Here is a 9,356-nt window from a genome sequence, read left to right on the forward strand (position 1 = left end):
ATCCTCATTATATATATTATGCAGATTGAAGATCATCGAATTAAAAAAAGTAGGAATTGTCGACGTTGGGTTCATTAGCCCAGTTGCCGTAAAAGAATTGACGGTACGAAACTCAATCAAAAAGACCGAGGAGAACCTGCTAAACTCGTTCCTTATACATAAAAAAGTGGAAATAATCTTTCCTTCCAACTTCAAGTGAGTGTTGTTGTCTTCTCTGTAAACTCGGTTTCGCTTACTCAAGGTTAATTAAGTAATGTAATTGATGAGTTATATATGCGTGCACAGAGACCACTTTATTCTGCTATCCATTAGCGTTGGCAGGGCAGTAGTAAATGTCTTAGACTCGAGACATAAAGCCGAAGAGGATTATGAGGACATTACTGCAATGCTCAGGAAGTAAGTTCAATCAATATACCGAGACCATATCGGCTTGCAACTTTCGTTAATTTCCTGATATCAAGTAATCATTTTCCTTGCCTGGCAGGGTTTGGACGAATTTCGCCAATTTGATTCCCGGTCTAAACAAAGAGTTGCGATTTACGCACCCCAAAGAAAGTAGTACTAGCTAGTTCCGCACATCTCTAATTGATTCAAATTTTCATCAGTATATCATTACTATGCTTGCATATTAGTTTGATTGAACTCTATTCTCGTAAAGTGTATGTACCAGAAAGAAGGCACTGTTTTATGTGCATACTACGTATGCGAGTACATTCGCCACTCGACCTCTGAGCGGGTCTTCTGTGAGAAACAATTTCAAGTACGTAAATAATATTCACAATTGTGTGGAGTTTTATTCATATATATGCATGTATTGACCCCCTTCTTTAAATTAGGTCTGTGAGATGCAGGATCAACTCCTACCATATGATCGCATACGAGCAATTCAAGAGGAATTGGCGGGATTCTTTGTTGACCACGTCATACTAAAGACAGAGAATGCCATGTGTATTTGTCATTGGATCTTAATTAGATCATGTTTTAGATTAATTTGTAAAAGATGTTATATTGTATATATCTAATGGCATCGGATAGATATCCGAAAACTTGTTGTTCGACCAAGCATGGAGAAACATAGGACACTTCTCTCTATTAGCTAGCTAACACAATATGAAACCACTAAATTAACGCTCTGAAATCCCCCAAACCCACCCCTCCCCCTATTAAGAAAACAAAAATCCCAGCTGCGGCGAGATGCTGATGCGTGGATGCCATGTTGTCCCGGTTGGTGTGACCAACCAAGACTAAAGAACCTCCTGCCCGGCTCGCAACAGCGGCCACGTGGAGACCATTCGGTCCCGGTTTGTAAGCGAACCGGGACTAAAGATTTTGGGCTTTAGTCCCGACCATTTAGTCCCATTTCAAGAACTGGGGCTAATGGCCTCTCGAACCGGGACAAATGGGCCATTTTCTACTAGTGTACTCTAGTTTATCTTTGATAACACTCCTATTTGTATGATGACTATGCTGTACCCGTTTAAATGTCTTTGATACTTGTGATCTGCATTGGGTTTTCCGTGAAGCGCAACGGGTTATGACATCACAATGTGGGTAAGTATTTCGCTGAATTATGAAACCAAGGTTTATTGAACAAATAGGAATATGAACCACAACCGTCTTCAACAGCTGCATACAAAATAATAAACAACTTGCACCCAACACGGGCAAGAGGGTTGTCAATCCTCTTGTTTTGTTATTTGCAAGCAAGTGAGGTGCGTAGATAATTGTAGATTGCAAGATGAAATAAAAAAAGTAAATAACAACAAGGTAATGAAGGTTTTATCAATATGTTGTGAATAGACCCCGGGGCCATAGCTTTTCCTAATGGCATCTCTCATAAAAAATAACATACGGTGGGTAAACAAATTACTGTTGGTCAATTGATAAAAAAGCGGATAGTTATGCGATATTCAGCCAATGATCATGTGTATATAGGCATCACGTGTGTAAACAAATAGGCTGACTCCAACCTGCACCTATTACTATTACTCCACTCATCGACCGCTATAGAACATGCATCTAGAGTATTAAGTAAAACGAAGTAATGCATGGAGAACGATGACATGATGTAGACAAAGTAAACTCAAGGAATATGAATAAACCCCATCATTTTATCCTTAGTAGCAGCAACACAAAGACACATCTTGTCCCCTTCTATCATGTGGATAAGGAAATTCACGCGGTTTAACCTACCACATTGCACCTCTCACACCGAAGAAATATAAATCTAGTTGGCCAAACTATTTTAATAGATAAAAGAGAATTACGAAGCTATCATAATCATGCACAAAATATTCATATAAGTATTCAAATGATACTCAAATATTTATCATGAATAATCTGAACATAAACCCACAATTCATCAGATCCCAACAAATGCACCGCACAAAAGGAATTACATCATATGGATGAAAGCAAAGATGTGATGATTATTGTATTGAAGATCGAAGAGAGAGAGAGATTGACATCTAGGTACTGACTATGGACCCGTAGGTTTGTGGTGAACTACTCACACATCATGGTGAGAGCAGCAAGGTTGATGAAGAGGCCCTCTGTGACCGATCCCCCTCCGGCAGGGTGCCGGAACGGAGCTCCACATGGCCTCTCGAAAAAATAGAGACTAGCGACAGCGTAAAAATTGTTTCGAGACTCCCTCTGGTGTTTTTAGGGTAGATGAGAATTTATAATCCAAAGAACAGAGTCGGGAGGGCCACGAGGGAGGCACAAATCATTAGGGTGCCCCCAGGCTGCACCCTATTGGCTTGTGGGCCCATCGTGAGGCCTCCAACCTTCTTTTGATGCTCGTTGGTCTTCTTTTGCTTGAGAAAAAATCACCAAAAATTTTAGGGCAATTGGACTTCGTTTGGTATGGAAAACCTGAAAAGTGAAAAACTTGGAGAAAACAACAACTCACATTGGGCACTCGGTCAATAGGTTAGTGATAAAAAATAATATAAATTGGTAAATAATCCGCCAAAAATATTCTAGAATGATAATATATCGGCATGGAACTATAAAAACGTATAGATATGTTAGAGACGTATGAGTCTTCACTTGACTACATGTCATGCCTAGATCCTTGACTGTTATCCCTATCTAATCATTATTTGCTTTCGTTCACTTCAAAGACATTTACTATTTTGAAGCTTTTCATAAAATCACCTATTCACACCCTGTAGCCGATAACTAGCACTTTCAATTGGTAATAGAGTAAGGTACTCCCTTGTTCTGTGTTTCGATTTAACCACGTGGAGTTTTAGCTATGTCATTTGCAGGGATAATCAAGGTCTCCGTTGCGTGCCCTTTCTTCGATGGCACAGACTACCCCTACTGGAAGAACAAGATGTGGCTACATCTCGAAGCCATTGACAACGACCTCTGGTATGTCGTCATAGCTCGCATTCCAAAGGTTGGTGAAGGTGTCACTGCTGCTGATGTGAATAAATTTTCTCAACTGGACTCAACCACCAAGAACATCATCTGTGGTCATCCGACCAAAGGACAATATGGTGGTGTGAGTGCTCTGGAGACTGCGAAGAAAATCTAGGAATGGCTTTCCAAGGTCAATGAAGGTGTCTCATCTCAGTGAGACTCACGTGTTGATGTACTTCGCAACCTCTTCATCTGCTCCAAGAGGCTTGACAACGAACATGTCCAGATCACATTTGATCGACTCACATACATCTTAAATAAGTTGAATGCTCTTGATGCCACTAATATCACCAAACATGAAGTTATGAAGAAGCTATTGAGATCTCTTAACTCTTCCTTTGATAATCTCACCCTCATGATCCAAGAACATCCTAACTTCAAGGAATTTGATCCTACTGATATCCTTGAGAGGCTCAACATCCATGAGTTCCAACACACTGAGAAGAGGCACATCTAAGGTTCCAGTTATGATCGCTCTCATGCCCCGAAAGCAAAAGCAGTATCTTCATCCAAAGTAGAAGAATCTAAATACATTTGCGATGGTGCCGAAGACATTGGCAAAGAAATCATACTGCTTGTGAGGAAGTTTCAAAACTTCACCAAGCCCAAGCGCTTTGGAAAATCTACAAGGCGTAACTCCAAGAAATCTGGAGAAATGTCTTCATGTGACAACAAGGAGCAAACCTATCACAAGTGCAAGAAAGTAGGTCACTTCATCACTGCTTATCCTCGATGGGAGAAGTAATCCAAGAAGAAGAGCAAGGATTATGATTCTGACGACAAGAAGAAGAAGAAGCACAACAAGTCTTCATCCAATCCTTCATCACACAAGAAGAGATCATTTAGGAAAGCTCATGCTTTTATTAGCAAGGAAATGGATTCTGATGCCAAATCTAAGTTAGAAGCTGAACAAGAATCCGAGGAGGAGGCTGATATTGAAGTTTGTAGTTTGGCTATGGCTTCTGCATTCGTCACTACTTCTGTCTTCGACTCCGAAGATAATGCCCTCTTCATCAACACTAAAGTCAGGGACTACATGTATGCTCCAACCCACTACTTCATGGCAAAAGGCTTGAGGGTATCCTCAAAATATTCATGTCATGAGTATGATAGCAAAGATGAATCTGAGGATGACTTGAAACCTAGCTATTTTAAGCTTGTAAAAAGGCCACTAAACAACAAAATGCTATGGAGAAAATGCAAAAATCTCTACAGAAAAGTGATGACCAACTACGAGACGACATGAGTCTGAACAAAACTATGGTCGAAGACATGCGAAGTCTTTGTTCAAGGTTTGAGGATTGATACGTCTCCAACGTATCTATAATTTTTGATGGTTTCATTCTATTATCTTGTCAAACTTTGGATGTTTTGTATGCGTTTTATATCTTTTTTGGGACTAACTTATTAACTCAGTGCCAAGTGCCAGTTCCTGTTTTTTCCATGTTTTTGACCCCTTTCAGAGGAGGATTTTAAACGGAGTCCAAACGGAACAAAACTTCCAAAAAGATTTTTTCCGAAACAGAAGAAGATCGGGAAGCTTGATAACCAAGTCAGGGGGCCTCCAGGGACCCCACAAGCCCCCTAGCCGTGACAAGGGGGGCCCCCGCCTCCCAGGCTTGTGGGCTCCCTGGGCCTCCCCTGCCCTCTGTCTTTCGCCTATATATTCCCTAAAATCCCGGAAAAAATCAGGAGATCATCGAAAGTACTTTTCAGCCGCCGCAAGCTTGTCTCCGCAAGATCCCATCTGAGGCACGTTCTGGTGCCCTGTCGGAGGGGGATTCGGATACGGAGGGCTTCTTCATCAACACCATGACCTCTTCGATGATGCGTGAGTAGCTCACGATAGACCTACGGGTCCATAGCTAGTATCTAGATGGCTTCTTCTCTCTCTTGGATCTTCAATAGAAAGTTCTCCATGATCTTCATGGTGATCTATCCGATGTAATCTTCTTTTGCGATGTATTTTTCGAGATCCGATGAATTGTGGATTTATGATCAGATTATCTATTAATCTTATTTGAGTTTCTTCTGATCTCTCTTATGCATGATTTCATATCCTTGTAATTCTCTTCGAGTTGTGGGTTTTGTTTGGCTAGCTTGATCTATGTTTCTTGCAATGGGAGAAGTGCTTGGTTTTGGGTTCATACCGTGCGGTGACCTCACCTAGTGACAGAAAGGGTAGCAAGGTACGCATCGTGTTGTTGCCATCAAGGGTAAAAAGATGGGGTTTTCATCATTGGTTTGAGTTTATCCCTCTACATCATGTCATCTTGCTTAAGGCGTTACTCTGTTCGTCATGAACTCAATACACTAGATGCATGCTGGATAGCGGTTGATGTGTGGAGTAATAGTTGTAGATTCAGAAAGTATCGGTCTACTTGTCTCGGACGTGATGCCTATATGTATGATCATTTCCTTAGATATCGTCATGACTTTGCGTGGTTCTATCAATTGCTCGACAGTAATTTGTTCACCCACCGTAATATTTGCTATTTTGGGAGAAGCCTCTAGTGAACACTATGGCCCCCGGGTCTACTCCACACCATATTTTTAGCCTTACTCTTTTTCTTCGTTGCACTTTCCGCCTTCAGATCTCACTTTGCAATCAATCTTGAAGGGATCGACAACCCCTTTATAGCGTTGGGTGCAAGCTCTTTTGTCTTTGCGCAGGTACTCTGTACTTGACAAGATTCTCCTACTGGATTGATACCTTGGTTTTCAAACTGAGGGAAATACTTACTGCTCCTGTGCTGCATCACCCTTTCCTCTTCAAGGGAAAAACCAACGCAAGCAAGTCTCCGTCAACGTGTCAAATTCTAGCACTGTTGTTTGAGAAGTAGCAGAAGGATTTTTGGCGCCATTGCTTGAGAAGTAGCAGAAGGATTTCTGGCGCTGTTGCTGGGGAGGATCAAGTCAAGAACTCATCCAAGTAGGTGTCGCAAACTCATCTCTTGAATTTACTTTTTGCCTCTCGTTTTCCTCTCCCCCACTTCTGAAAAAAATTACAAATTTTTTTTTGCCTTTTTCGTTTGCCTTTTCTGTTTGCCTTTCCTTTGCTTGTGTGCTATGTGCCTTCAATATGCTTGCATCTTCACTTTCTGAAAATCTATTGATTTGGATTCTCATCCACTTGCTAATCTCTTTAAGAGATCCAATTATGTTGATCCAATTGCTAGTGAGTTGAGTGCACTTGACTATCTTTATGGAGTTTTGCTTGAGATGCGTGAATCTGAAAATCATGATGAAGAAATTTATGAAGTGATTCACGAGGGCTCCTTGAATCAAAAGCATGATTGCAATGGTTTCACTATAAATTCTATTAGTGACAATCATTCGAAAAATATGCAAAACCCTAAGCTTGGGGATGCTAGTTTTGCTATGACCACTACTTGTTGCAATAATCATGATTGGGGTGATGATTTTTCTTATGATCTTTAAAATTTGTTTAAGCCTCATGATGAATATGATATTTGCAATAATATTGAAAGTGGGTTTGGAGAAGTCATGACTTTAGTTGATGATAATCCCACTGTTTTTGAAGAGCGTCAACTTTGCATGCATGTGGATCATGAAAATAATATCCTTTGTGATAGCTATATTGTTGAATTTTATTATGATCCCACATGTAGTTGCTATGGGAGAGGAAAATATTGTGGTAGAAACTTTCATATTACCAAATTACCTCTCGTTATGTTGAGATTGCTATTGTCTCTTTCTTCTTCCTTGCATCTGTTAACTATTGGTTGTCTTGCCAATTTGTTCTCCTATAAAATGCCTATGCATAGGGAGTATGTTAGACTTAGATGTGATTTTCATGATGCTCTCTTCGTGTCCGATTGCTATCTTTTATGTGACCATCATTGAATTATCAATGCCTAGCTAAGGGCGTTAAACAATAACGCTTGTTGGGAGGCAACCAATGAATTTATCTTTTGCTTTCTGTTTGGTTGCGTCTACACCATCATAATTTTGTTATGATTGTGTCTTTTGTGTTTCTTTTTGTGTTTGAGCCAAGCAAAACCTTTATGACTAGTTTTGGTGATGGTTGTTTGATCCTGCTGGAAAAGGCAGAAACTTTTCGCTCACAAGAGTATTTTCGATTTTTATTTAGAAAGATCTTTTGAGTTGATTCTTTTTGATTCTGGTTGATATGCCTTTTGCCCAGGAATTCGTAATTTTTCAGAATTTTTGAGGTATCAGAAGTATACGAAGTATACAGATTGCTACAGACTCATCTGTTTTTGACAGATTTTGTTTTTGTTGAGTTGGTTGCTTGTTTTGATGAAACTATGGATAGTATCGGGCGGTACTAGCCATGTAAAAGTGAGAATACAGTAATCTAACATCAATATAAATAGAAATCAAGATTGCTACTGTAACTAAAGAGGTGGTAGTTTGTTTTCTTGTGCTAATGATATCACGAGTTTCTGTTTAAGTTTTGTGTTGTGAAGTTTTCAAGTTTTGGGTGATGTTCTCATGGACAAAGAGATAAGGAGTGGAAAGATCTCAAGCTTGGGGATACCAAAGGCATCCCAAGCCAAGTTCAAGGACACCAAAAAGCATAAGCTTGGGGATGCCCCGGGAAGGCATCCCGTCTTTCGTCTTCAATCCATCGGTAACATTACTTGGAGCTATATTTTTATTCACCACATGATATGTGTTTTGCTTGGAGCATCTTGTATCATAGGAGTCTTTTCTTTTTGTTGTGTCACAATCATCCTTGCTGCACACCTTTTGAGAGAGACATGCACTCATCGTGATTTTGCTAGAATGCTCATAGTGCTTCACTTATATGTTTTGAGCTAGATAATTTTGCTCTATGCGCTTCACTTAGATCTTTTAGAGCACGGCGGTGCGTGACTTGGTAGTTGACTTATGCTATGAAAGTAGTCCCAAAGGAGTTAGGTACGGAAAGAGGATACAAAAACCTCCATATTCATGTGCATTGAGTAAAAAGAGAAGTCTTGATTCCTCTCAATTAGTTTTGAGACATGGATTTGGTAATATTAAGAGTTATGTTAGTAGGGTGTTGTGGATGTAGAAATACTTGTGTTGAAGTTAGTGATTCCCGTAGCATGCACGTATGGTGGACCACTATGTTAGGAAGTCGGAGCATAATTGATCTATTGATTGTCATCCTTTGTGTTGAGGTTGGGATCGCGTGATAGTTAACACCTACCAATCCTTCCCCTAGGAGTATGCGTTTAGCACTTTGTTTCGATTACTAATAAAAACTTCTGTAACAAGTATGTGAGTTCTTCATGACTAATCTGAGTCCATGGTATAGATGCACTTTCACCTTCCACCATTGCTAACCTCTCTAGTGCCGCGCAATTCTCGCCGGTACACAAACCCACCATATGCCTTCCTCAAAACAGCCACCATACCTACCTACTATGGCATTTTCAAAGCCATTCCGAGATATATTGCCATGCAACTCCCACCGTTCCGTCCCATGACTTGTGCCGTCACTCTCATATTGCCATTGCATGATCGTAAGATAGCTAGTGAGATGTTTCAACGTCATACGCCAAGCTAGATCATTGCGCATCCCGGTACACTGCTGGAGGCATTTCCTATAGAGTCATTTCTAAGCTTTGAGCTGCGAGTAAATAAAAGTGTGATGATCATCATTATTAGAGCATTGTCCCATGTGAGGAAATAAAAAAAAGAGGCCAAAGAGCCCAAATAATAAAAAAAGAGAAAAAAAGAGACCCAAGAGCCCATAAAAAATAAAAAAAGAGAGAAAAAAAGAGAGAAGGGACAATGCTACTATCTTTTTGCACACTTGTGCTTCATAATAGCACCATGTTCTTCATGATTGAGAGCCTCTCGTTCCGTCATCACCATATTCTAGTGGGTATATTCATTATATAACTTGGCTTGTATATTCCAATGATGGGCTTCCTCAAAATTGCCCT

Source organism: Hordeum vulgare, chromosome 6H (assembly GCF_904849725.1).
Source record: "Hordeum vulgare subsp. vulgare chromosome 6H, MorexV3_pseudomolecules_assembly, whole genome shotgun sequence".
In the NCBI taxonomy this organism is placed as follows: Eukaryota; Viridiplantae; Streptophyta; class Magnoliopsida; order Poales; family Poaceae; genus Hordeum; species Hordeum vulgare.